Below are 27,393 nucleotides of genomic sequence, written 5' to 3'. Positions count from 1 at the left end.
GTTATGGTTAGGGTTATTTTGGTAAAGGTTAGGCTTATGGTTAGTGTTAGGGCTAGTTGGTTTAGGGTTAGGGTTAGGGTTATTTGGTTTAGGGTTAGGTTTAGGGTCAGGGTTAGGGTTAGGGTTAGGGTTATTTGGGCTAGGGTTAGGGTTAGGGTTAGGGTTAGGGTTAGGGTTATGGTTAGTTGGGTTTGGGTTATGGTTAGGGTTATTTTGGTAAAGGTTAGGCTTATGGTTAGTGTTAGGGCTAGTTGGTTTAGGGTTAGGGTTAGGGTTATTTGGTTTAGGGTTAGGTTTAGGGTCAGGGTTAGGGTTAGGGTTAGGGTTATTTGGGCTAGGGTTAGGGTTAGGGTTAGGGTTAGGGTTAGGGTTAGGGTTATGGTTAGTTGGGTTTGGGTTATGGTTAGGGTTATTTTGGTAAAGGTTAGGCTTATGGTTAGTGTTAGGGCTAGTTGGTTTAGGGTTAGGGTTAGGGTTATTTGGTTTAGGGTTAGGTTTAGGGTCAGGGTTAGGGTTAGGGTTAGGGTTATTTGGGCTAGGGTTAGGGTTAGGGTTAGGGTTAGGGTTAGGGTTATGGTTAGTTGGGTTTGGGTTATGGTTAGGGTTATTTTGGTAAAGGTTAGGCTTATGGTTAGTGTTAGGGCTAGTTGGTTTAGGGTTAGGGTTAGGGTTATTTGGTTTAGGGTTAGGTTTAGGGTCAGGGTTAGGGTTAGGGTTAGGGTTATATGGGCTAGGGTTAGGGTTAGGGTTAGGGTTAGGGTTAGGGTTAGGGTTAGGGTTATGGTTAGTTGGGTTTGGGTTATGGTTAGGGTTATTTTGGTAAAGGTTAGGCTTATGGTTAGTGTTAAGGCTAGTTGGTTTAGGGTTAGGGTTAGGGTTATTTGGTTTAGGTTTAGGTTTAGGGTCAGGGTTAGGGTTAGGGTTAGGGTTATTTGGGCTAGGGTTAGGGTTAGGGTTAGGGTTAGGGTTAGGGTTAGTTGGGTTAGGGTTAGGGTTAGGGTTAGGGTTAGGGTTAGGGTTATGGTTAGTTGGGTTTGGGTTATGGTTAGGGTTATTTTGGTAAAGGTTAGGCTTATGGTTTGTGTTAGGGCTAGTTGGTTTAGGGTTAGGGTTAGGGTTATTTGGTTTAGGGTTAGGTTTAGGGTCAGGGTTAGGGTTAGGGTAAGGGTTATTTGGGCTAGGGTTAGGGTTGGGTTAGGGTTAGGGTTAGGGTTAGGGTTAGGGTTAGGGTTAGGGTTAGGGTTAGGGTTAGGGTTAGGGTTATGGTTAGTTGGGTTTGGGTTATGGTTAGGGTTATTTTGGTAAAGGTTAGGCTTATGGTTAGTGTTAGGGCTAGCTGGTTTAGGGTTAGGGTTAGGGTTATTTGGTTTAGGGTTAGGTTTAGGGTCAGGGTTAGGGTTAGGGTTAGGGTTATATGGGCTAGGGTTAGGGTTAGGGTTAGGGTTAGGGTTAGGGTTAGGGTTAGGGTTAGGGTTATGGTTAGTTGGGTTTGGGTTATGGTTAGGGTTATTTTGCTAAAGGTTAGGCTTATGGTTAGTGTTAGGGCTAGTTGGTTTAGGGTTAGGGTTAGGGTTATTTGGTTTAGGGTTAGGTTTAGGGTCAGGGTTAGGGTTAGGGTTAGGGTTATTTGGGCTAGGGTTAGGGTTAGGGTTAGGGTTAGGGTTAGGGTTAGGGTTAGGGTTATGGTTAGTTGGGTTTGGGTTATGGTTAGGGTTATTTTGGTAAAGGTTAGGCTTATGGTTAGTGTTAGGGCTAGTTGGTTTAGGGTTAGGGTTAGGGTTATTTGGTTTAGGGTTAGGTTTAGGGTCAGGGTTAGGGTTAGGGTTAGGGTTATTTGGGCTAGGGTTAGGGTTAGGGTTAGGGTTAGGGTTAGGGTTATGGTTAGTTGGGTTTGGGTTATGGTTAGGGTTATTTTGGTAAAGGTTAGGCATATGGTTAGTGTTAGGGCTAGTTGGTTTAGGGTTAGGGTTAGGGTTATTTGGTTTAGGGTTAGGTTTAGGGTCATGGTTAGGGTTAGGGTTAGGGTTATTTGGGCTAGGGTTAGGGTTAGGGTTAGGGTTAGGGTTAGGGTTATGGTTAGTTGGGTTAGGGTTATGGTTAGGGTTATTTTGGTAAAGGTTAGGCTTATGGTTAGTGTTAGGGCTAGTTGGTTTAGGGTTAGGGTTAGGGTTATTTGGTTTAGGGTTAGGTTTAGGGTCAGGGTTAGGGTTAGGGTTAGGGTTATTTGGGCTAGGGTTAGGGTTAGGGTTAGGGTTAGGGTTAGGGTTAGGGTTAGGGTTAGGGTTAGGGTTATGGTTAGTTGGGTTAGGGTTATGGTTAGGGTTATTTTGGTAAAGGTTAGGCTTATGGTTAGTGTTTGGGCTGGTTGGTTTAGGGTTAGTGTTTTGGTTATTTGGTTTAGGGTTAGGTTTAGGGTCAGGGTTAGGGTTAGGGTTATTTGGGCTAGGGTTAGGGTTAGGGTTAGGGTTAGGGTTAGGGTTAGGGTTAGGGTTATGGTTAGTTGGGTTTGGGTTATGGTTAGGGTTATTTTGGTAAAGGTTAGTCTTATGGTTAGTGTTAGGGCTAGTTGGTTTAGGGTTAGGGTTAGGGTTATTTGGTTTAGGGTTAGGTGTAGGGTCAGGTTTATGGTTAGGGTTAGGGTTATTTGGGCTAGGGTTAGGGTTAGGGTTAGGGTTAGGGTTAGGGTTATGGTTAGTTGGGTTTGGGTTATGGTTAGGGTTATTTTGGTAAAGGTTAGGCTTATGGTTAGTGTTAGGGCTAGTTGGTTTAGGGTTAGGGTTAGGGTTATTTGGTTTAGGGTTAGGTTTAGGGTCAGGGTTAGGGTTAGGGTTAGGGTTATTTGGGCTAGGGTTAGGGTTAGGGTTAGGGTTAGGGTTATGGTTAGTTGGGTTTGGGTTATGGTTAGGGTTATTTTGGTAAAGGTTAGGCTTATGGTTAGTGTTAGGGCTAGTTGGTTTAGGGTTAGGGTTAGGGTTATTTGGTTTAGGGTTAGGTTTAGGGTCAGGGTTAGGGTTAGGGTTAGGGTTATTTGGGCTAGGGTTAGGGTTAGGGTTAGGGTTAGGGTTAGGGTTATGGTTAGTTGGGTTTGGGTTATGGTTAGGGTTATTTTGGTAAAGGTTAGGCTTATGGTTAGTGTTAGGGCTGGTTGGTTTAGGGTTAGGGTTAGGGTTATTTGGTTTAGGGTTAGGTTTAGGGTCAGGGTTAGGGTTAGGGTTAGGGTTATTTGGGCTAGGGTTAGGGTTAGGGTTAGGGTTAGGGTTAGGGTTAGGGTTAGGGTTATGGTTAGTTGGGTTTGGGTTATGGTTAGGGTTATTTTGGTAAAGGTTAGGCTTATGGTTTGTGTTAGGGCTAGTTGGTTTAGGGTTAGGGTTAGGGTTATTTGGTTTAGGGTTAGGTTTAGGGTCAGGGTTAGGGTTAGGGTTAGGGTTATATGGGCTAGGGTTAGGGTTAGGGTTAGGGTTAGGGTTAGGGTTAGGGTTATGGTTAGTTGGGTTTGGGTTATGGTTAGGGTTATTTTGGTAAAGGTTAGGCTTATGGTTAGTGTTAAGGCTAGTTGGTTTAGGGTTAGGGTTAGGGTTATTTGGTTTAGGTTTAGGTTTAGGGTCAGGGTTAGGGTTAGGGTTAGGGTTATTTGGGCTAGGGTTAGGGTTAGGGTTAGGGTTAGGGTTAGGGTTAGTTGGGTTAGGGTTAGGGTTAGGGTTAGGGTTAGGGTTAGGGTTATGGTTAGTTGGGTTTGGGTTATGGTTAGGGTTATTTTGGTAAAGGTTAGGCTTATGGTTTGTGTTAGGGCTAGTTGGTTTAGGGTTAGGGTTAGGGTTATTTGGTTTAGGGTTAGGTTTAGGGTCAGGGTTAGGGTTAGGGTAAGGGTTATTTGGGCTAGGGTTAGGGTTGGGTTAGGGTTAGGGTTAGGGTTAGGGTTAGTGTTGGGGTTAGGGTTATGGTTAGTTGGGTTAGGGTTATGGTTAGGGTTATTTTGGTAAAGGTTAGGCTTATGGTTAGTGTTCGTGCTGGTTGGTTTAGGGTTAGGGTTAGGGTTATTTGGTTTAGGGTTAGGTTTAGGGTCAGGGTTAGGGTTAGGGTTAGGGTTATTTGGGCTAGGGTTAGGGTTAGGGTTAGGGTTAGGGTTAGGGTTAGGGTTATGGTTAGTTGGGTTTGGGTTATGGTTAGGGTTATTTTGGTAAAGGTTAGGCTTATGGTTAGTGTTAGGGCTAGTTGGTTTAGGGTTAGGGTTAGGGTTATTTGGTTTAGGGTTAGTTTTAGGGTCAGGGTTAGGGTTAGGGTTAGGGTTATATGGGCTAGGGTTAGGGTTAGGGTTAGGGTTAGGGTTAGGGTTAGGGTTATGGTTAGTTGGGTTAGGGTTATGGTTAGGGTTATTTTGGTAAAGGTTAGGCTTATGGTTAGTGTTAGGGCTAGTTGGTTTAGGGTTAGGGTTAGGGTTATTTGGTTTAGGGTTAGGTGTAGGGTCAGGTTTATGGTTAGGGTTAGGGTTATTTGGGCTAGGGTTAGGGTTAGGGTTAGGGTTAGGGTTAGGGTTAGGGTTATGGTTAGTTGGGTTTGGGTTATGGTTAGGGTTATTTTGGTAAAGGTTAGGCTTATGGTTAGTGTTAGGGCTAGTTGGTTTAGGGTTAGGGTTAGGGTTATTTGGTTTAGGGTTAGGTTTAGGGTCAGGGTTAGGGTTAGGGTTATTTGGGCTAGGGTTAGGGTTAGGGTTAGGGTTAGGGTTAGGGTTAGGGTTAGGGTTAGGGTTAGTTGGGTTTGGGTTATGGTTAGGGATATTTTGGTAAAGGTTAGGCTTATGGTTAGTGTTAGGGCTAGTTGGTTTAGGGTTAGGGTTAGGGTTATTTGGTTTAGGGTTAGGTTTAGGGTCAGGGTTAGGGTTAGGGTTAGGGTTATATGGGCTAGGGTTAGGGTTAGGGTTAGGGTTAGGGTTAGGGTTAGGGTTAGGGTTAGGGTTAGGGTTATGGTTAGTTGGGTTTGGGTTATGGTTAGGGTTATTTTGGTAAAGGTTAGGCTTATGGTTAGTGTTAGGGCTAGTTGGTTTAGGGTTAGGGTTAGGGTTATTTGGTTTAGGGTTAGGTTTAGGGTCAGGGTTAGGGTTAGGGTTAGGGTTATTTGGGCTAGGGTTAGGGTTAGGGTTAGGGTTAGGGTTAGGGTAAGGGTTATGGTTAGTTGGGTTAGGGTTATGGTTAGGGTTATTTTGGTAAAGGTTAGGCTTATGGTTAGTGTTAGGGCTAGTTGGTTTAGGGTTAGGGTTAGGGTTATTTGGTTTAGGTTTAGGTTTAGGGTCAGGGTTAGGGTTAGGGTTAGGGTTATTTGGGCTAGGGTTAGGGTTAGGGTTAGGGTTAGGGTTAGGGTTAGGGTTAGTTGGGTTAGGGTTAGGGTTAGGGTTATTTGGTTTAGGGTTAGGTTTAGGGTCAGGGTTAGGGTTAGGGTAAGGGTTATTTGGGCTAGGGTTAGGGTTAGGGTTAGGGTTAGGGTTAGGGTTAGGGTTAGGGTTAGTTGGGTTTGGGTTATGGTTAGGGTTATTTTGCTAAAGGTTAGGCTTATGGTTAGTGTTAGGGCTAGTTGGTTTAGGGTTAGGGTTAGGGTTATTTGGTTTAGGGTTAGGTTTAGGGTCAGGGTTAGGGTTAGGGTTAGGGTTATTTGGGCTAGGGTTAGGGTTAGGGTTAGGGTTAGGGTTAGGGTTAGGGTTATGGTTAGTTGGGTTTGGGTTATGGTTAGGGTTATTTTGGTAAAGGTTAGGATTATGGTTAGTGTTAGGGCTAGTTGGTTTAGGGTTAGGGTTAGGGTTATTTGGTTTAGGGTTAGGTTTAGGGTCAGGGTTAGGGTTAGGGTTAGGGTTATTTGGGCTAGGGTTAGGGTTAGGGTTAGGGTTAGGGTTAGGGTTATGGTTAGTTGGGTTTGGGTTATGGTTAGGGTTATTTTGGTAAAGGTTAGGCTTATGGTTAGTGTTAGGGCTAGTTGGTTTAGGGTTAGGGTTAGGGTTATTTGGTTTAGGGTTAGGTTTAGGGTCAGGGTTAGGGTTAGGGTTAGGGTTATTTGGGCTAGGGTTAGGGTTAGGGTTAGGGTTAGGGTTAGGGTTAGGGTTATGGTTAGTTGGGTTAGGGTTATGGTTAGGGTTATTTTGGTAAAGGTTAGGCTTATGGTTAGTGTTAGGGCTGGTTGGTTTAGGGTTAGGGTTAGGGTTATTTGGTTTAGGGTTAGGTTTAGGGTCAGGGTTAGGGTTAGGGTTAGGGTTATTTGGGCTAGGGTTAGGGTTAGGGTTAGGGTTAGGGTTAGGGTTAGGGTTAGGGTTAGGGTTATGGTTAGTTGGGTTAGGGTTATGGTTAGGGTTATTTTGGTAAAGGTTAGGCTTATGGTTAGTGTTAGGGCTAGTTGGTTTAGGGTTAGGGTTAGGGTTATTTGGTTTAGGGTTAGGTTTAGGGTCAGGGTTAGGGTTAGGGTTAGGGTTATTTGGGCTAGGGTTAGGGTTAGGGTTAGGGTTAGGGTTAGGGTTAGGGTTAGGGTTAGGGTTAGGGTTATGGTTAGTTGGGTTTGGGTTATGGTTAGGGTTATTTTGGTAAAGGTTAGGCTTATGGTTAGTGTTAGGGCTAGCTGGTTTAGGGTTAGGGTTAGGGTTATTTGGTTTAGGGTTAGGTTTAGGGTCAGGGTTAGGGTTAGGGTTAGGGTTATATGGGCTAGGGTTAGGGTTAGGGTTAGGGTTAGGGTTAGGGTTAGGGTTAGGGTTAGGGTTATGGTTAGTTGGGTTTGGGTTATGATTAGGGTTATTTTGCTAAAGGTTAGGCTTATGGTTAGTGTTAGGGCTAGTTGGTTTAGGGTTAGGGTTAGGGTTATTTGGTTTAGGGTTAGGTTTAGGGTCAGGGTTAGGGTTAGGGTTAGGGTTATTTGGGCTAGGGTTAGGGTTAGGGTTAGGGTTAGGGTTAGGGTTAGGGTTAGGGTTAGGGTTATGGTTAGTTGGGTTTGGGTTATGGTTAGGGTTATTTTGGTAAAGGTTAGGCTTATGGTTAGTGTTAGGGCTAGTTGGTTTAGGGTTAGGGTTAGGGTTATTTGGTTTAGGGTTAGGTTTAGGGTCAGGGTTAGGGTTAGGGTTAGGGTTATTTGGGCTAGGGTTAGGGTTAGGGTTAGGGTTAGGGTTATGGTTAGTTGGGTTTGGGTTATGGTTAGGGTTATTTTGGTAAAGGTTAGGCTTATGGTTAGTGTTAGGGCTAGTTGGTTTAGGGTTAGGGTTAGGGTTATTTGGTTTAGGGTTAGGTTTAGGGTCAGGGTTAGGGTTAGGGTTAGGGTTATTTGGGCTAGGGTTAGGGTTAGGGTTAGGGTTAGGGTTATGGTTAGTTGGGTTAGGGTTATGGTTAGGGTTATTTTGCTAAAGGTTAGGCTTATGGTTAGTGTTACGGCTAGTTGGTTTAGGGTTCGGGTTAGGGTTATTTGGTTTAGGGTTAGGTTTAGGGTCAGGGTTAGGGTTAGGGTTAGGGTTATTTGGGCTAGGGTTAGGGTTAGGGTTAGGGTTAGGGTTAGGGTTAGGGTTAGGGTTAGGGTTATGGTTAGTTGGGTTAGGGTTATGGTTAGGGTTATTTTGGTAAAGGTTAGGCTTATGGTTAGTGTTAGGGCTTGTTGGTTTAGGGTTAGTGTTTTGGTTATTTGGTTTAGGGTTAGGTTTAGGGTCAGGGTTAGGGTTAGGGTTAGGGTTATTTGGGCTAGGGTTAGGGTTAGGGTTAGGGTTAGGGTTAGGGTTAGGGTTAGGGTTAGGGTTATGGTTAGTTGGGTTTGGGTTATGGTTAGGGTTATTTTGCTAAAGGTTAGGCTTATGGTTAGTGTTAGGGCTAGTTGGTTTAGGGTTAGGGTTAGGGTTATTTGGTTTAGGGTTAGGTGTAGGGTCAGGTTTATGGTTAGGGTTAGGGTTATTTGGGCTAGGGTTAGGGTTAGGGTTAGGGTTAGGGTTATGGTTAGTTGGGTTTGGGTTATGGTTAGGGTTATTTTGGTAAAGGTTAGGCTTATGGTTAGTGTTAGGGCTAGTTGGTTTAGGGTTAGGGTTAGGGTTATTTGGTTTAGGGTTAGGTTTAGGGTCAGGGTTAGGGTTAGGGTTAGGGTTATTTGGGCTAGGGTTAGGGTTAGGGTTAGGGTTAGGGTTAGGGTTATGGTTAGTTGGGTTTGGGTTATGGTTAGGGTTATTTTGGTAAAGGTTAGGCTTATGGTTAGTGTTAGGGCTAGTTGGTTTAGGGTTAGGGTTAGGGTTATTTGGTTTAGGGTTAGGTTTAGGGTCAGGGTTAGGGTTAGGGTTAGGGTTATTTGGGCTAGGGTTAGGGTTAGGGTTAGGGTTAGGGTTAGGGTTAGGGTTAGGGTTAGGGTTATGGTTAGTTGGGTTTGGGTTATGGTTAGGGTTATTTTGGTAAAGGTTAGGCTTATGGTTAGTGTTAGGGCTGGTTGGTTTAGGGTTAGGGTTAGGGTTATTTGGTTTAGGGTTAGGTTTAGGGTCAGGGTTAGGGTTAGGGTTAGGGTTATTTGGGCTAGGGTTAGGGTTAGGGTTAGGGTTAGGGTTAGGGTTAGGGTTATGGTTAGTTGGGTTAGGGTTATGGTTAGGGTTATTTTGGTAAAGGTTAGGCTTATGGTTAGTGTTAGGGCTAGTTGGTTTAGGGTTAGGGTTAGGGTTATTTGGTTTAGGGTTAGGTTTAGGGTCAGGGTTAGGGTTAGGGTTAGGGTTATATGGGCTAGGGTTAGGGTTAGGGTTAGGGTTAGGGTTAGGGTTAGGGTTATGGTTAGTTGGGTTTGGGTTATGGTTAGGGTTATTTTGGTAAAGGTTAGGCTTATGGTTAGTGTTAAGGCTAGTTGGTTTAGGGTTAGGGTTAGGGTTATTTGGTTTAGGTTTAGGTTTAGGGTCAGGGTTAGGGTTAGGGTTAGGGTTATTTGGGCTAGGGTTAGGGTTAGGGTTAGGGTTAGGGTTAGTTGGGTTAGGGTTAGGGTTAGGGTTAGGGTTAGGGTTAGGGTTATGGTTAGTTGGGTTTGGGTTATGGTTAGGGTTATTTTGGTAAAGGTTAGGCTTATGGTTTGTGTTAGGGCTAGTTGGTTTAGGGTTAGGGTTAGGGTTATTTGGTTTAGGGTTAGGTTTAGGGTCAGGGTTAGGGTTAGGGTAAGGGTTATTTGGGCTAGGGTTAGGGTTGGGTTAGGGTTAGGGTTAGGGTTAGGGTTAGGGTTAGTGTTGGGGTTAGGGTTATGGTTAGTTGGGTTAGGGTTATGGTTAGGGTTATTTTGGTAAAGGTTAGGCTTATGGTTAGTGTTCGTGCTGGTTGGTTTAGGGTTAGGGTTAGGGTTATTTGGTTTAGGGTTAGGTTTAGGGTCAGGGTTAGGGTTAGGGTTAGGGTTATTTGGGCTAGGGTTAGGGTTAGGGTTAGGGTTAGGGTTAGGGTTAGGGTTATGGTTAGTTGGGTTTGGGTTATGGTTAGGGTTATTTTGGTAAAGGTTAGGATTATGGTTAGTGTTAGGGCTAGTTGGTTTAGGGTTAGGGTTAGGGTTATTTGGTTTAGGGTTAGGTTTAGGGTCAGGGTTAGGGTTAGGGTTAGGGTTATTTGGGCTAGGGTTAGGGTTAGGGTTAGGGTTAGGGTTAGGGTTATGGTTAGTTGGGTTTGGGTTATGGTTAGGGTTATTTTGGTAAAGGTTAGGCTTATGGTTAGTGTTAGGGCTAGTTGGTTTAGGGTTAGGGTTAGGGTTATTTGGTTTAGGGTTAGGTTTAGGGTCAGGGTTAGGGTTAGGGTTAGGGTTATTTGGGCTAGGGTTAGGGTTAGGGTTAGGGTTAGGGTTAGGGTTAGGGTTAGGGTTAGGGTTAGGGTTAGGGTTATGGTTAGTTGGGTTTGGGTTATGGTTAGGGTTATTTTGGTAAAGGTTAGGCTTATGGTTAGTGTTAGGGCTAGCTGGTTTAGGGTTAGGGTTAGGGTTATTTGGTTTAGGGTTAGGTTTAGGGTCAGGGTTAGGGTTAGGGTTAGGGTTATATGGGCTAGGGTTAGGGTTAGGGTTAGGGTTAGGGTTAGGGTTAGGGTTAGGGTTAGGGTTATGGTTAGTTGGGTTTGGGTTATGGTTAGGGTTATTTTGCTAAAGGTTAGGCTTATGGTTAGTGTTAGGGCTAGTTGGTTTAGGGTTAGGGTTAGGGTTATTTGGTTTAGGGTTAGGTTTAGGGTCAGGGTTAGGGTTAGGGTTAGGGTTATTTGGGCTAGGGTTAGGGTTAGGGTTAGGGTTAGGGTTAGGGTTAGGGTTAGGGTTATGGTTAGTTGGGTTTGGGTTATGGTTAGGGTTATTTTGGTAAAGGTTAGGCTTATGGTTAGTGTTAGGGCTAGTTGGTTTAGGGTTAGGGTTAGGGTTATTTGGTTTAGGGTTAGGTTTAGGGTCAGGGTTAGGGTTAGGGTTAGGGTTATTTGGGCTAGGGTTAGGGTTAGGGTTAGGGTTAGGGTTAGGGTTATGGTTAGTTGGGTTTGGGTTATGGTTAGGGTTATTTTGGTAAAGGTTAGGCATATGGTTAGTGTTAGGGCTAGTTGGTTTAGGGTTAGGGTTAGGGTTATTTGGTTTAGGGTTAGGTTTAGGGTCAGGGTTAGGGTTAGGGTTAGGGTTATTTGGGCTAGGGTTAGGGTTAGGGTTAGGGTTAGGGTTAGGGTTATGGTTAGTTGGGTTAGGGTTATGGTTAGGGTTATTTTGGTAAAGGTTAGGCTTATGGTTAGTGTTAGGGCTAGTTGGTTTAGGGTTAGGGTTAGGGTTATTTGGTTTAGGGTTAGGTTTAGGGTCAGGGTTAGGGTTAGGGTTAGGGTTATTTGGGCTAGGGTTAGGGTTAGGGTTAGGGTTAGGGTTAGGGTTAGGGTTAGGGTTAGGGTTAGGGTTAGGGTTAGGGTTAGGGTTATGGTTAGTTGGGTTAGGGTTATGGTTAGGGTTATTTTGGTAAAGGTTAGGCTTATGGTTAGTGTTAGGGCTGGTTGGTTTAGGGTTAGTGTTTTGGTTATTTGGTTTAGGGTTAGGTTTAGGGTCAGGGTTAGGGTTAGGGTTATTTGGGCTAGGGTTAGGGTTAGGGTTAGGGTTAGGGTTAGGGTTAGGGTTATGGTTAGTTGGGTTTGGGTTATGGTTAGGGTTATTTTGGTAAAGGTTAGTCTTATGGTTAGTGTTAGGGCTAGTTGGTTTAGGGTTAGGGTTAGGGTTATTTGGTTTAGGGTTAGGTGTAGGGTCAGGTTTATGGTTAGGGTTAGGGTTATTTGGGCTAGGGTTAGGGTTAGGGTTAGGGTTAGGGTTAGGGTTATGGTTAGTTGGGTTTGGGTTATGGTTAGGGTTATTTTGGTAAAGGTTAGGCTTATGGTTAGTGTTAGGGCTAGTTGGTTTAGGGTTAGGGTTAGGGTTATTTGGTTTAGGGTTAGGTTTAGGGTCAGGGTTAGGGTTAGGGTTAGGGTTATTTGGGCTAGGGTTAGGGTTAGGGTTAGGGTTAGGGTTATGGTTAGTTGGGTTTGGGTTATGGTTAGGGTTATTTTGGTAAAGGTTAGGCTTATGGTTAGTGTTAGGGCTAGTTGGTTTAGGGTTAGGGTTAGGGTTATTTGGTTTAGGGTTAGGTTTAGGGTCAGGGTTAGGGTTAGGGTTATTTGGGCTAGGGTTAGGGTTAGGGTTAGGGTTAGGGTTAGGGTTAGGGTTATGGTTAGTTGGGTTTGGGTTATGGTTAGGGTTATTTTGGTAAAGGTTAGGCTTATGGTTAGTGTTAGGGCTGGTTGGTTTAGGGTTAGGGTTAGGGTTATTTGGTTTAGGGTTAGGTTTAGGGTCAGGGTTAGGGTTAGGGTTAGGGTTATTTGGGCTAGGGTTAGGGTTAGGGTTAGGGTTAGGGTTAGGGTTAGGGTTAGGGTTAGGGTTATGGTTAGTTGGGTTTGGGTTATGGTTAGGGTTATTTTGGTAAAGGTTAGGCTTATGGTTAGTGTTAGGGCTAGTTGGTTTAGGGTTAGGGTTAGGGTTATTTGGTTTAGGGTTAGGTTTAGGGTCAGGGTTAGGGTTAGGGTTAGGGTTATATGGGCTAGGGTTAGGGTTAGGGTTAGGGTTAGGGTTAGGGTTAGGGTTATGGTTAGTTGGGTTTGGGTTATGGTTAGGGTTATTTTGGTAAAGGTTAGGCTTATGGTTAGTGTTAAGGCTAGTTGGTTTAGGGTTAGGGTTAGGGTTATTTGGTTTAGGTTTAGGTTTAGGGTCAGGGTTAGGGTTAGGGTTAGGGTTATTTGGGCTAGGGTTAGGGTTAGGGTTAGAGTTAGGGTTAGGGTTAGTTGGGTTAGGGTTAGGGTTAGGGTTAGGGTTAGGGTTAGGGTTATGGTTAGTTGGGTTTGGGTTATGGTTAGGGTTATTTTGGTAAAGGTTAGGCTTATGGTTTGTGTTAGGGCTAGTTGGTTTAGGGTTAGGGTTAGGGTTATTTGGTTTAGGGTTAGGTTTAGGGTCAGGGTTAGGGTTAGGGTAAGGGTTATTTGGGCTAGGGTTAGGGTTGGGTTAGGGTTAGGGTTAGGGTTAGGGTTAGGGTTAGTGTTGGGGTTAGGGTTATGGTTAGTTGGGTTAGGGTTATGGTTAGGGTTATTTTGGTAAAGGTTAGGCTTATGGTTAGTGTTCGTGCTGGTTGGTTTAGGGTTAGGGTTAGGGTTATTTGGTTTAGGGTTAGGTTTAGGGTCAGGGTTAGGGTTAGGGTTAGGGTTATTTGGGCTAGGGTTAGGGTTAGGGTTAGGATTAGGGTTAGGGTTAGGGTTATGGTTAGTTGGGTTTGGGTTATGGTTAGGGTTATTTTGGTAAAGGTTAGGCTTATGGTTAGTGTTAGGGCTAGTTGGTTTAGGGTTAGGGTTAGGGTTATTTGGTTTAGGGTTAGTTTTAGGGTCAGGGTTAGGGTTAGGGTTAGGGTTATATGGGCTAGGGTTAGGGTTAGGGTTAGGGTTAGGGTTAGGGTTAGGGTTAGGGTTATGGTTAGTTGGGTTTGGGTTATGGTTAGGGTTATTTTGGTAAAGGTTAGGCTTATGGTTAGTGTTAGGGCTAGTTGGTTTAGGGTTAGGGTTAGGGTTATTTGGTTTAGGGTTAGGTGTAGGGTCAGGTTTATGGTTAGGGTTAGGGTTATTTGGGCTAGGGTTAGGGTTAGGGTTAGGGTTAGGGTTAGGGTTATGGTTAGTTGGGTTTGGGTTATGGTTAGGGTTATTTTGGTAAAGGTTAGGCTTATGGTTAGTGTTAGGGCTAGTTGGTTTAGGGTTAGGGTTAGGGTTATTTGGTTTAGGGTTAGGTTTAGGGTCAGGGTTAGGGTTAGGGTTAGGGTTATTTGGGCTAGGGTTAGGGTTAGGGTTAGGGTTAGGGTTAGGGTTAGGGTTAGGGTTAGGGTTAGTTGGGTTTGGGTTATGGTTAGGGATATTTTGGTAAAGGTTAGGCTTATGGTTAGTGTTAGGGCTAGTTGGTTTAGGGTTAGGGTTAGGGTTATTTGGTTTAGGGTTAGGTTTAGGGTCAGGGTTAGGGTTAGGGTTAGGGTTATATGGGCTAGGGTTAGGGTTAGGGTTAGGGTTAGGGTTAGGGTTAGGGTTAGGGTTAGGGTTATGGTTAGTTGGGTTTGGGTTATGGTTAGGGTTATTTTGCTAAAGGTTAGGCTTATGGTTAGTGTTAGGGCTAGTTGGTTTAGGGTTAGGGTTAGGGTTATTTGGTTTAGGGTTAGGTTTAGGGTCAGGGTTAGGGTTAGGGTTAGGGTTATTTGGGCTAGGGTTAGGGTTAGGGTTAGGGTTAGGGTTAGGGTAAGGGTTATGGTTAGTTGGGTTAGGGTTATGGTTAGGGTTATTTTGGTAAAGGTTAGGCTTATGGTTAGTGTTAGGGCTAGTTGGTTTAGGGTTAGGGTTAGGGTTATTTGGTTTAGGTTTAGGTTTAGGGTCAGGGTTAGGGTTAGGGTTAGGGTTATTTGGGCTAGGGTTAGGGTTAGGGTTAGGGTTAGGGTTAGGGTTAGGGTTAGTTGGGTTAGGGTTAGGGTTAGGGTTATTTGGTTTAGGGTTAGGTTTAGGGTCAGGGTTAGGGTTAGGGTAAGGGTTATTTGGGCTAGGGTTAGGGTTAGGGTTAGGGTTAGGGTTAGGGTTAGGGTTAGTTGGGTTTGGGTTATGGTTAGGGTTATTTTGGTAAAGGTTAGGCTTATGGTTAGTGTTAGGGCTAGTTGGTTTAGGGTTAGGGTTAGGGTTATTTGGTTTAGGGTTAGGTTTAGGGTCAGGGTTAGGGTTAGGGTTAGGGTTATTTGGGCTAGGGTTAGGGTTAGGGTTAGGGTTAGGGTTAGGGTTATGGTTAGTTGGGTTTGGGTTATGGTTAGGGTTATTTTGGTAAAGGTTAGGATTATGGTTAGTGTTAGGGCTAGTTGGTTTAGGGTTAGGGTTAGGGTTATTTGGTTTAGGGTTAGGTTTAGGGTCAGGGTTAGGGTTAGGGTTAGGGTTATTTGGGCTAGGGTTAGGGTTAGGGTTAGGGTTAGGGTTAGGGTTAGGGTTATGGTTAGTTGGGTTTGGGTTATGGTTAGGGTTATTTTGGTAAAGGTTAGGCTTATGGTTAGTGTTAGGGCTAGTTGGTTTAGGGTTAGGGTTAGGGTTATTTGGTTTAGGGTTAGGTTTAGGGTCAGGGTTAGGGTTAGGGTTAGGGTTATTTGGGCTAGGGTTAGGGTTAGGGTTAGGGTTAGGGTTAGGGTTAGGGTTAGGGTTATGGTTAGTTGGGTTAGGGTTATGGTTAGGGTTATTTTGGTAAAGGTTAGGCTTATGGTTAGTGTTAGGGCTGGTTGGTTTAGGGTTAGGGTTAGGGTTATTTGGTTTAGGGTTAGGTTTAGGGTCAGGGTTAGGGTTAGGGTTAGGGTTATTTGGGCTAGGGTTAGGGTTAGGGTTAGGGTTAGGGTTAGGGTTATGGTTAGTTGGGTTAGGGTTATGGTTAGGGTTATTTTGGTAAAGGTTAGGCTTATGGTTAGTGTTAGGGCTAGCTGGTTTAGGGTTAGGGTTAGGGTTATTTGGTTTAGGGTTAGGTTTAGGGTCAGGGTTAGGGTTAGGGTTAGGGTTATATGGGCTAGGGTTAGGGTTAGGGTTAGGGTTAGGGTTAGGGTTAGGGTTAGGGTTATGGTTAGTTGGGTTTGGGTTATGGTTAGGGTTATTTTGCTAAAGGTTAGGCTTATGGTTAGTGTTAGGGCTAGTTGGTTTAGGGTTAGGGTTAGGGTTATTTGGTTTAGGGTTAGGTTTAGGGTCAGGGTTAGGGTTAGGGTTAGGGTTATTTGGGCTAGGGTTAGGGTTAGGGTTAGGGTTAGGGTTAGGGTTAGGGTTAGGGTTATGGTTAGTTGGGTTTGGGTTATGGTTAGGGTTATTTTGGTAAAGGTTAGGCTTATGGTTAGTGTTAGGGCTAGTTGGTTTAGGGTTAGGGTTAGGGTTATTTGGTTTAGGGTTAGGTTTAGGGTCAGGGTTAGGGTTAGGGTTAGGGTTATTTGGGCTAGGGTTAGGGTTAGGGTTAGGGTTAGGGTTAGGGTTATGGTTAGTTGGGTTTGGGTTATGGTTAGGGTTATTTTGGTAAAGGTTAGGCTTATGGTTAGTGTTAGGGCTAGTTGGTTTAGGGTTAGGGTTAGGGTTATTTGGTTTAGGGTTAGGTTTAGGGTCAGGGTTAGGGTTAGGGTTAGGGTTATTTGGGCTAGGGTTAGGGTTAGGGTTAGGGTTAGGGTTAGGGTTATGGTTAGTTGGGTTAGGGTTATGGTTAGGGTTATTTTGCTAAAGGTTAGGCTTATGGTTAGTGTTACGGCTAGTTGGTTTAGGGTTCGGGTTAGGGTTATTTGGTTTAGGGTTAGGTTTAGGGTCAGGGTTAGGGTTAGGGTTAGGGTTATTTGGGCTAGGGTTAGGGTTAGGGTTAGGGTTAGGGTTAGGGTTAGGGTTAGGGTTAGGGTTATGGTTAGTTGGGTTAGGGTTATGGTTAGGGTTATTTTGGTAAAGGTTAGGCTTATGGTTAGTGTTAGGGCTTGTTGGTTTAGGGTTAGTGTTTTGGTTATTTGGTTTAGGGTTAGGTTTAGGGTCAGGGTTAGGGTTAGGGTTATTTGGGCTAGGGTTAGGGTTAGGGTTAGGGTTAGGGTTAGGGTTAGGGTTAGGGTTAGGGTTATGGTTAGTTGGGTTTGGGTTATGGTTAGGGTTATTTTGCTAAAGGTTAGGCTTATGGTTAGTGTTAGGGCTAGTTGGTTTAGGGTTAGGGTTAGGGTTATTTGGTTTAGGGTTAGGTGTAGGGTCAGGTTTATGGTTAGGGTTAGGGTTATTTGGGCTAGGGTTAGGGTTAGGGTTAGGGTTAGGGTTAGGGTTATGGTTAGTTGGGTTTGGGTTATGGTTAGGGTTATTTTGGTAAAGGTTAGGCTTATGGTTAGTGTTAGGGCTAGTTGGTTTAGGGTTAGGGTTAGGGTTATTTGGTTTAGGGTTAGGTTTAGGGTCAGGGTTAGGGTTAGGGTTAGGGTTATTTGGGCTAGGGTTAGGGTTAGGGTTAGGGTTAGGGTTAGGGTTATGGTTAGTTGGGTTTGGGTTATGGTTAGGGTTATTTTGGTAAAGGTTAGGCTTATGGTTAGTGTTAGGGCTAGTTGGTTTAGGGTTAGGGTTAGGGTTATTTGGTTTAGGGTTAGGTTTAGGGTCAGGGTTAGGGTTAGGGTTAGGGTTATTTGGGCTAGGGTTAGGGTTAGGGTTAGGGTTAGGGTTAGGGTTAGGGTTATGGTTAGTTGGGTTTGGGTTATGGTTAGGGTTATTTTGGTAAAGGTTAGGCTTATGGTTAGTGTTAGTGCTGGTTGGTTTAGGGTTAGGGTTAGGGTTATTTGGTTTAGGGTTAGGTTTAGGGTCAGGGTTAGGGTTAGGGTTAGGGTTATTTGGGCTAGGGTTAGGGTTAGGGTTAGGGTTAGGGTTAGGGTTAGGGTTATGGTTAGTTGGGTTTGGGTTATGGTTAGGGTTATTTTGGTAAAGGTTAGGCTTATGGTTAGTGTTAGGGCTAGTTGGTTTAGGGTTAGGGTTAGGGTTATTTGGTTTAGGGTTAGGTTTAGGGTCAGGGTTAGGGTTAGGGTTAGGGTTATATGGGCTAGGGTTAGGGTTAGGGTTAGGGTTAGGGTTAGGGTTAGGGTTATGGTTAGTTGGGTTTGGGTTATGGTTAGGGTTATTTTGGTAAAGGTTAGGCTTATGGTTAGTGTTAAGGCTAGTTGGTTTAGGGTTAGGGTTAGGGTTATTTGGTTTAGGTTTAGGTTTAGGGTCAGGGTTAGGGTTAGGGTTAGGGTTATTTGGGCTAGGGTTAGGGTTAGGGTTAGGGTTAGGGTTAGTTGGGTTAGGGTTAGGGTTAGGGTTAGGGTTAGGGTTAGGGTTAGGGTTATGGTTAGTTGGGTTTGGGTTATGGTTAGGGTTATTTTGGTAAAGGTTAGGCTTATGGTTTGTGTTAGGGCTAGTTGGTTTAGGGTTAGGGTTAGGGTTATTTGGTTTAGGGTTAGGTTTAGGGTCAGGGTTAGGGTTAGGGTAAGGGTTATTTGGGCTAGGGTTAGGGTTGGGTTAGGGTTAGGGTTAGGGTTAGGGTTAGGGTTAGTGTTGGGGTTAGGGTTATGGTTAGTTGGGTTAGGGTTATGGTTAGGGTTATTTTGGTAAAGGTTAGGCTTATGGTTAGTGTTCGTGCTGGTTGGTTTAGGGTTAGGGTTAGGGTTATTTGGTTTAGGGTTAGGTTTAGGGTCAGGGTTAGGGTTAGGGTTAGGGTTATTTGGGCTAGGGTTAGGGTTAGGGTTAGGGTTAGGGTTAGGGTTAGGGTTATGGTTAGTTGGGTTTGGGTTATGGTTAGGGTTATTTTGGTAAAGGTTAGGATTATGGTTAGTCTAAGGGCTAGTTGGTTTAGGGTTAGGGTTAGGGTTATTTGGTTTAGGGTTAGGTTTAGGGTCAGGGTTAGGGTTAGGGTTAGGGTTATTTGGGCTAGGGTTAGGGTTAGGGTTAGGGTTAGGGTTAGGGTTATGGTTAGTTGGGTTTGGGTTATGGTTAGGGTTATTTTGGTAAAGGTTAGGGTTAGGGTTAGGGTTAGGGTTAGGGTTAGGGTTAGGGTTATTTGGGCTAGGGTTAGGGTTAGGGTTAGGGTTAGGGTTAGGGTTATGGTTAGTTGGGTTTGGGTTATGGTTAGGGTTATTTTGGTAAAGGTTAGGCTTATGGTTAGTGTTAGGGCTAGTTGGTTTAGGGTTAGGGTTAGGGTTATTTGGTTTAGGGTTAGGTTTAGGGTCAGGGTTAGGGTTAGGGTTAGGGTTATTTGGGCTAGGGTTAGGGTTAGGGTTAGGGTTAGGGTTAGGGTTAGGGTTAGGGTTAGGGTTATGGTTAGTTGGGTTAGGGTTATGGTTAGGGTTATTTTGGTAAAGGTTAGGCTTATGGTTAGTGTTAGGGCTAGTTGGTTTAGGGTTAGGGTTAGGGTTATTTGGTTTAGGTTTAGGTTTAGGGTCAGGGTTAGGGTTAGGGTTAGGGTTATTTGGGCTAGGGTTAGGGTTAGGGTTAGGGTTAGGGTTAGGGTTAGGGTTAGGGTTAGTTGGGTTAGGGTTAGGGTTAGGGTTAGGGTTAGGGTTAGGGTTAGGGTTAGGGTTATGGTTAGTTGGGTTTGGGTTATGGTTAGGGTTATTTTGGTAAAGGTTAGGCTTATGGTTAGTGTTAGGGCTAGTTGGTTTAGGGTTAGGGTTAGGGTTATTTGGTTTAGGGTTAGGTTTAGGGTCAGGGTTAGGGTTAGGGTTAGGGTTATTTGGGCTAGGGTTAGGGTTAGGGTTAGGGTTAGGGTTAGGGTTAGGGTTAGGGTTATGGTTAGTTGGGTTAGGGTTATTGTTAGGGTTATTTTGGTAAAGATTAGGCTTATGGTTAGTGTTAGGGCTAGTTGGTTTAGGGTTAGGGTTAGGGTTATTTGGTTTAGGGTTAGGTGTAGGGTCAGGTTTATGGTTAGGGTTAGGGTTATTTGGGCTAGGGTTAGGGTTAGGGTTAGGGTTAGGGTTAGGGTTATGGTTAGTTGGGTTTGGGTTATGGTTAGGGTTATTTTGGTAAAGGTTAGGCTTATGGTTAGTGTTAGGGCTAGTTGGTTTAGGGTTAGGGTTAGGGTTATTTGGTTTAGGGTTAGGTTTAGGGTCAGGGTTAGGGTTAGGGTTAGGGTTATTTGGGCTAGGGTTAGGGTTAGGGTTAGGGTTAGGGTTAGGGTTAGGGTTAGGGTTAGGGTTATGGTTAGTTGGGTTTGGGTTATGGGTAGGGTTATTTTGGTAAAGGTTAGGCTTATGGTTAGTGTTAGGGCTAGTTGGTTTAGGGTTAGGGTTAGGGTTATTTGGTTTAGGGTTAGGTTTAGGGTCAGGGTTAGGGTTAGGGTTAGGGTTATATGGGCTAGGGTTAGGGTTAGGGTTAGGGTTAGGGTTAGGGTTAGGGTTATGGTTAGTTGGGTTTGGGTTATGGTTAGGGTTATTTTGGTAAAGGTTAGGCTTATGGTTAGTGTTAGGGCTAGTTGGTTTAGGGTTAGGGTTAGGGTTATTTGGTTTAGGGTTAGGTGTAGGGTCAGGTTTATGGTTAGGGTTAGGGTTATTTGGGCTAGGGTTAGGGTTAGGGTTAGGGTTAGTGTTAGGGTTATGGTTAGTTGGGTTTGGGTTATGGTTAGGGTTATTTTGGTAAAGGTTAGGCTTATGGTTAGTGTTAGGGCTAGTTGGTTTAGGGTTAGGGTTAGGGTTATTTGGTTTAGGGTTAGGTTTAGGGTCAGGGTTAGGGTTAGGGTTAGGGTTATTTGGGCTAGGGTTAGGGTTAGGGTTAGGGTTAGGGTTAGGGTTAGGGTTAGGGTTATGGTTAGTTGGGTTTGGGTTATGGGTAGGGTTATTTTGGTAAAGGTTAGGCTTATGGTTAGTGTTAGGGCTAGCTGGTTTAGGGTTAGGGTTAGGGTTATTTGGTTTAGGGTTAGGTTTAGGGTCAGGGTTAGGGTTAGGGTTAGGGTTATTTGGGCTAGGGTTAGGGTTAGGGTTAGGGTTAGGGTTAGGGTTATGGTTAGTTGGGTTAGGGTTAGGGTTAGGGTTAGGGTTAGGGTTAGGGTTAGGGTTAGGGTTAGGGTTATTTGGGCTAGGGTTAGGGTTAGGGTTAGGGTTAGGGTTAGGGTTATGGTTAGTTGGGTTTGGGTTATGGTTAGGGTTATTTTGGTAAAGGTTAGGCATATGGTTAGTGTTAGGGCTAGTTGGTTTAGGGTTAGGGTTAGGGTTATTTGGTTTAGGGTTAGGTTTAGGGTCAGGGTTAGGGTTAGGGTTAGGGTTATTTGGGCTAGGGTTAGGGTTAGGGTTAGGGTTAGGGTTAGGGTTATGGTTAGTTGGGTTTGGGTTATGGTTAGGGTTATTTTGGTAAAGGTTAGGATTATGGTTAGTGTTAGGGCTAGTTGGTTTAGGGTTAGGGTTAGGGTTATTTGGTTTAGGGTTAGGTTTAGGGTCAGGGTTAGGGTTAGGGTTAGGGTTATTTGGGCTAGGGTTAGGGTTAGGGTTAGGGTTAGGGTTAGGGTTATGGTTAGTTGGGTTAGGGTTATGGTTAGGGTTATTTTGGTAAAGGTTAGGCTTATGGTTAGTGTTAGGGCTAGTTGGTTTAGGGTTAGGGTTAGGGTTATTTGGTTTAGGGTTAGGTTTAGGGTCAGGGTTAGGGTTAGGGTTAGGGTTATTTGGGCTAGGGTTAGGGTTAGGGTTAGGGTTAGGGTTAGGGTTAGGGTTAGGGTTAGGGTTATGGTTAGTTGGGTTTGGGTTATGGTTAGGGTTATGGTTAGTTGGGTTAGGGTTATGGTTAGGGTTATTTTGGTAAAGGTTAGGCTTATGGTTAGTGTTAGGGCTGGTTGGTTTAGGGTTAGTGTTTTGGTTATTTGGTTTAGGGTTAGGTTTAGGGTCAGGGTTAGGGTTAGGGTTATTTGGGCTAGGGTTAGGGTTAGGGTTAGGGTTAGGGTTAGGGTTAGGGTTAGGGTTAGGGTTATGGTTAGTTGGGTTTGGGTTATGGTTAGGGTTATTTTGGTAAAGGTTAGTCTTATGGTTAGTGTTAGGGCTAGTTGGTTTGGGGTTAGGGTTAGGGTTATTTGGTTTAGGGTTAGGTGTAGGGTCAGGTTTATGGTTAGGGTTAGGGTTATTTGGGCTAGGGTTAGGGTTAGGGTTAGGGTTAGGGTTAGGGTTATGGTTAGTTGGGTTTGGGTTATGGTTAGGGTTATTTTGGTAAAGGTTAGTCTTATGGTTAGTGTTAGGGCTAGTTGGTTTGGGGTTAGGGTTAGGGTTATTTGGTTTAGGGTTAGGTGTAGGGTCAGGTTTATGGTTAGGGTTAGGGTTATTTGGGCTAGGGTTAGGGTTAGGGTTAGGGTTAGGGTTATGGTTAGTTGGGTTTGGGTTATGGTTAGGGTTATTTTGGTAAAGGTTAGGCTTATGGTTAGTGTTAGGGCTAGTTGGTTTAGGGTTAGGGTTAGGGTTATTTGGTTTAGGGTTAGGTTTAGGGTCAGGGTTAGGGTTAGGGTTAGGGTTATTTGGGCTAGGGTTAGGGTTAGGGTTAGGGTTAGGGTTAGGGTTATGGTTAGTTGGGTTTGGGTTATGGTTAGGGTTATTTTGGTAAAGGTTAGGCTTATGGTTAGTGTTAGGGCTGGTTGGTTTAGGGTTAGGGTTAGGGTTATTTGGTTTAGGGTTAGGTTTAGGGTCAGGGTTAGGGTTAGGGTTAGGGTTATTTGGGCTAGGGTTAGGGTTAGGGTTAGGGTTAGGGTTAGGGTTAGGGTTAGGGTTATGGTTAGTTGGGTTTGGGTTATGGTTAGGGTTATTTTGGTAAAGGTTAGGCTTATGGTTAGTGTTAGGGCTAGTTGGTTTAGGGTTAGGGTTAGGGTTATTTGGTTTAGGGTTAGGTTTAGGGTCAGGGTTAGGGTTAGGGTTAGGGTTATATGGGCTAGGGTTAGGGTTAGGGTTAGGGTTAGGGTTAGGGTTAGGGTTATGGTTAGTTGGGTTTGGGTTATGGTTAGGGTTATTTTGGTAAAGGTTAGGCTTATGGTTAGTGTTAGGGCTAGTTGGTTTAGGGTTAGGGTTAGGGTTATTTGGTTTAGGGTTAGGTGTAGGGTCAGGTTTATGGTTAGGGTTAGGGTTATTTGGGCTAGGGTTAGGGTTAGGGTTAGGGTTAGGGTTAGGGTTATGGTTAGTTGGGTTTGGGTTATGGTTAGGGTTATTTTGGTAAAGGTTAGGCTTATGGTTAGTGTTAGGGCTAGTTGGTTTAGGGTTAGGGTTAGGGTTATTTGGTTTAGGGTTAGGTTTAGGGTCAGGGTTAGGGTTAGGGTTAGGGTTATTTGGGCTAGGGTTAGGGTTAGGGTTAGGGTTAGGGTTAGGGTTAGGGTTAGGGTTATGGTTAGTTGGGTTTGGGTTATGGGTAGGGTTATTTTGGTAAAGGTTAGGCTTATGGTTAGTGTTAGGGCTGGTTGGTTTAGGGTTAGGGTTAGGGTTATTTGGTTTAGGGTTAGGTTTAGGGTCAGGGTTAGGGTTAGGGTTAGGGTTATATGGGCTAGGGTTAGGGTTAGGGTTAGGGTTAGGGTTAGGGTTAGGGTTATGGTTAGTTGGGTTTGGGTTATGGTTAGGGTTATTTTGGTAAAGGTTAGGCTTATGGTTAGTGTTAGGGCTAGTTGGTTTAGGGTTAGGGTTAGGGTTATTTGGTTTAGGGTTAGGTTTAGGGTCAGGGTTAGGGTTAGGGTTAGGGTTATTTGGGCTAGGGTTAGGGTTAGGGTTAGGGTTAGGGTTAGGGTTAGGGTTAGGGTTATGGTTAGTTGGGTTAGGGTTATGGTTAGGGTTATTTTGGTAAAGGTTAGGCTTATGGTTAGTGTTAGGGCTAGTTGGTTTAGGGTTAGGGTTAGGGTTATTTGGTTTAGGTTTAGGTTTAGGGTCAGGGTTAGGGTTAGGGTTAGGGTTATTTGGGCTAGGGTTAGGGTTAGGGTTAGGGTTAGGGTTAGGGTTAGTTGGGTTAGGGTTAGGGTTAGGGTTAGGGTTAGGGTTAGGGTTAGGGTTAGGGTTAGGGTTATTTGGGCTAGGGTTAGGGTTAGGGTTAGGGTTAGGGTTAGGGTTATGGTTAGTTGGGTTTGGGTTATGGTTAGGGTTATTTTGGTAAAGGTTAGGCATATGGTTAGTGTTAGGGCTAGTTGGTTTAGGGTTAGGGTTAGGGTTATTTGGTTTAGGGTTAGGTTTAGGGTCAGGGTTAGGGTTAGGGTTAGGGTTATTTGGGCTAGGGTTAGGGTTAGGGTTAGGGTTAGGGTTAGGGTTATGGTTAGTTGGGTTTGGGTTATGGTTAGGGTTATTTTGGTAAAGGTTAGGATTATGGTTAGTGTTAGGGCTAGTTGGTTTAGGGTTAGGGTTAGGGTTATTTGGTTTAGGGTTAGGTTTAGGGTCAGGGTTAGGGTTAGGGTTAGGGTTATTTGGGCTAGGGTTAGGGTTAGGGTTAGGGTTAGGGTTAGGGTTATGGTTAGTTGGGTTAGGGTTATGGTTAGGGTTATTTTGGTAAAGGTTAGGCTTATGGTTAGTGTTAGGGCTAGTTGGTTTAGGGTTAGGGTTAGGGTTATTTGGTTTAGGGTTAGGTTTAGGGTCAGGGTTAGGGTTAGGGTTAGGGTTATTTGGGCTAGGGTTAGGGTTAGGGTTAGGGTTAGGGTTAGGGTTAGGGTTAGGGTTAGGGTTAGGGTTAGGGTTAGGGTTAGGGTTAGGGTTATGGTTAGTTGGGTTAGGGTTATGGTTAGGGTTATTTTGGTAAAGGTTAGGCTTATGGTTAGTGTTAGGGCTGGTTGGTTTAGGGTTAGTGTTTTGGTTATTTGGTTTAGGGTTAGGTTTAGGGTCAGGGTTAGGGTTAGGGTTATTTGGGCTAGGGTTAGGGTTAGGGTTAGGGTTAGGGTTAGGGTTAGGGTTAGGGTTAGGGTTATGGTTAGTTGGGTTTGGGTTATGGTTAGGGTTATTTTGGTAAAGGTTAGTCTTATGGTTAGTGTTAGGGCTAGTTGGTTTGGGGTTAGGGTTAGGGTTATTTGGTTTAGGGTTAGGTGTAGGGTCAGGTTTATGGTTAGGGTTAGGGTTATTTGGGCTAGGGTTAGGGTTAGGGTTAGGGTTAGGGTTAGGGTTATGGTTAGTTGGGTTTGGGTTATGGTTAGGGTTATTTTGGTAAAGGTTAGGCTTATGGTTAGTGTTAGGGCTAGTTGGTTTAGGGTTAGGGTTAGGGTTATTTGGTTTAGGGTTAGGTTTAGGGTCAGGGTTAGGGTTAGGGTTAGGGTTATTTGGGCTAGGGTTAGGGTTAGGGTTAGGGTTAGGGTTATGGTTAGTTGGGTTTGGGTTATGGTTAGGGTTATTTTGGTAAAGGTTAGGCTTATGGTTAGTGTTAGGGCTAGTTGGTTTAGGGTTAGGGTTAGGGTTATTTGGTTTAGGGTTAGGTTTAGGGTCAGGGTTAGGGTTAGGGTTAGGGTTATTTGGGCTAGGGTTAGGGTTAGGGTTAGGGTTAGGGTTAGGGTTATGGTTAGTTGGGTTTGGGTTATGGTTAGGGTTATTTTGGTAAAGGTTAGGCTTATGGTTAGTGTTAGGGCTGGTTGGTTTAGGGTTAGGGTTAGGGTTATTTGGTTTAGGGTTAGGTTTAGGGTCAGGGTTAGGGTTAGGGTTAGGGTTATTTGGGCTAGGGTTAGGGTTAGGGTTAGGGTTAGGGTTAGGGTTAGGGTTAGGGTTAGGGTTATGGTTAGTTGGGTTTGGGTTATGGGTAGGGTTATTTTGGTAAAGGTTAGGCTTATGGTTAGTGTTAGGGCTAGTTGGTTTAGGGTTAGGGTTAGGGTTATTTGGTTTAGGGTTAGGTTTAGGGTCAGGGTTAGGGTTAGGGTTAGGGTTATATGGGCTAGGGTTAGGGTTAGGGTTAGGGTTAGGGTTAGGGTTAGGGTTATGGTTAGTTGGGTTTGGGTTATGGTTAGGGTTATTTTGGTAAAGGTTAGGCTTATGGTTAGTGTTAAGGCTAGTTGGTTTAGGGTTAGGGTTAGGGTTATTTGGTTTAGGTTTAGGTTTAGGGTCAGGGTTAGGGTTAGGGTTAGGGTTATTTGGGCTAGGGTTAGGGTTAGGGTTAGGGTTAGGGTTAGGGTTAGTTGGGTTAGGGTTAGGGTTAGGGTTAGGGTTAGGGTTAGGGTTAGGGTTAGGGTTATGGTTAGTTGGGTTTGGGTTATGGTTAGGGTTATTTTGGTAAAGGTTAGGCTTATGGTTTGTGTTAGGGCTAGTTGGTTTAGGGTTAGGGTTAGGGTTATTTGGTTTAGGGTTAGGTTTAGGGTCAGGGTTAGGGTTAGGGTAAGGGTTATTTGGGCTAGGGTTAGGGTTGGGTTAGGGTTAGGGTTAGGGTTAGGGTTAGGGTTAGTGTTGGGGTTAGGGTTATGGTTAGTTGGGTTAGGGTTATGGTTAGGGTTATTTTGGTAAAGGTTAGGCTTATGGTTAGTGTTCGTGCTGGTTGGTTTAGGGTTAGGGTTAGGGTTATTTGGTTTAGGGTTAGGTTTAGGGTCAGGGTTAGGGTTAGGGTTAGGGTTATTTGGGCTAGGGTTAGGGTTAGGGTTAGGGTTAGGGTTAGGGTTATGGTTAGTTGGGTTTGGGTTATGGTTAGGGTTATTTTGGTAAAGGTTAGGCTTATGGTTAGTGTTAGGGCTAGTTGGTTTAGGGTTAGGGTTAGGGTTATTTGGTTTAGGGTTAGTTTTAGGGTCAGGGTTAGGGTTAGGGTTAGGGTTATATGGGCTAGGGTTAGGGTTAGGGTTAGGGTTAGGGTTAGGGTTAGGGTTATGGTTAGTTGGGTTAGGGTTATGGTTAGGGTTATTTTGGTAAAGGTTAGGCTTATGGTTAGTGTTAGGGCTAGTTGGTTTAGGGTTAGGGTTAGGGTTATTTGGTTTAGGGTTAGGTGTAGGGTCAGGTTTATGGTTAGGGTTAGGGTTATTTGGGCTAGGGTTAGGGTTAGGGTTAGGGTTAGGGTTAGGGTTATGGTTAGTTGGGTTTGGGTTATGGTTAGGGTTATTTTGGTAAAGGTTAGGCTTATGGTTAGTGTTAGGGCTAGTTGGTTTAGGGTTAGGGTTAGGGTTATTTGGTTTAGGGTTAGGTTTAGGGTCAGGGTTAGGGTTAGGGTTAGGGTTATTTGGGCTAGGGTTAGGGTTAGGGTTAGGGTTAGGGTTAGGGTTAGGGTTAGGGTTAGGGTTAGTTGGGTTTGGGTTATGGTTAGGGATATTTTGGTAAAGGTTAGGCTTATGGTTAGTGTTAGGGCTAGTTGGTTTAGGGTTAGGGTTAGGGTTATTTGGTTTAGGGTTAGGTTTAGGGTCAGGGTTAGGGTTAGGGTTAGGGTTATATGGGCTAGGGTTAGGGTTAGGGTTAGGGTTAGGGTTAGGGTTAGGGTTAGGGTTAGGGTTAGGGTTATGGTTAGTTGGGTTTGGGTTATGGTTAGGGTTATTTTGCTAAAGGTTAGGCTTATGGTTAGTGTTAGGGCTAGTTGGTTTAGGGTTAGGGTTAGGGTTATTTGGTTTAGGGTTAGGTTTAGGGTCAGGGTTAGGGTTAGGGTTAGGGTTATTTGGGCTAGGGTTAGGGTTAGGGTTAGGGTTAGGGTTAGGGTTAGGGTTATGGTTAGTTGGGTTTGGGTTATGGTTAGGGTTATTTTGGTAAAGGTTAGGCTTATGGTTAGTGTTAGGGCTAGTTGGTTTAGGGTTAGGGTTAGGGTTATTTGGTTTAGGGTTAGGTTTAGGGTCAGGGTTAGGGTTAGGGTTAGGGTTATTTGGGCTAGGGTTAGGGTTAGGGTTAGGGTTAGGGTTAGGGTTATGGTTAGTTGGGTTAGGGTTATGGTTAGGGTTATTTTGGTAAAGGTTAGGCTTATGGTTAGTGTTAGGGCTGGTTGGTTTAGGGTTAGGGTTAGGGTTATTTGGTTTAGGGTTAGGTTTAGGGTCAGGGTTAGGGTTAGGGTTAGGGTTATTTGGGCTAGGGTTAGGGTTAGGGTTAGGGTTAGGGTTAGGGTTAGGGTTATGGTTAGTTGGGTTTGGGTTATGGTTAGGGTTATTTTGGTAAAGGTTAGGCTTATGGTTAGTGTTAGGGCTAGTTGGTTTAGGGTTAGGGTTAGGGTTATTTGGTTTAGGGTTAGGTTTAGGGTCAGGGTTAGGGTTAGGGTTAGGGTTATTTGGGCTAGGGTTAGGGTTAGGGTTAGGGTTAGGGTTAGGGTTAGGGTTAGGGTTATGGTTAGTTGGGTTTGGGTTATGGTTAGGGTTATTTTGGTAAAGGTTAGGCTTATGGTTAGTGTTAGGGCTAGCTGGTTTAGGGTTAGGGTTAGGGTTATTTGGTTTAGGGTTAGGTTTAGGGTTAGGGTTAGGGTTAGGGTTAGGGTTATATGGGCTAGGGTTAGGGTTAGGGTTAGGGTTAGGGTTAGGGTTAGGGTTAGGGTTATGGTTAGTTGGGTTTGGGTTATG

Source organism: Sturnus vulgaris, unplaced genomic scaffold, assembly GCF_052056855.1.
Source record: "Sturnus vulgaris isolate bStuVul1 unplaced genomic scaffold, bStuVul1.hap1 Scaffold_510, whole genome shotgun sequence".
Classification (NCBI taxonomy): Eukaryota; Metazoa; Chordata; class Aves; order Passeriformes; family Sturnidae; genus Sturnus; species Sturnus vulgaris.
The sequence above is the reverse complement of the archived record's forward strand: the minus strand, read 5'-3'. Positions refer to the sequence as shown.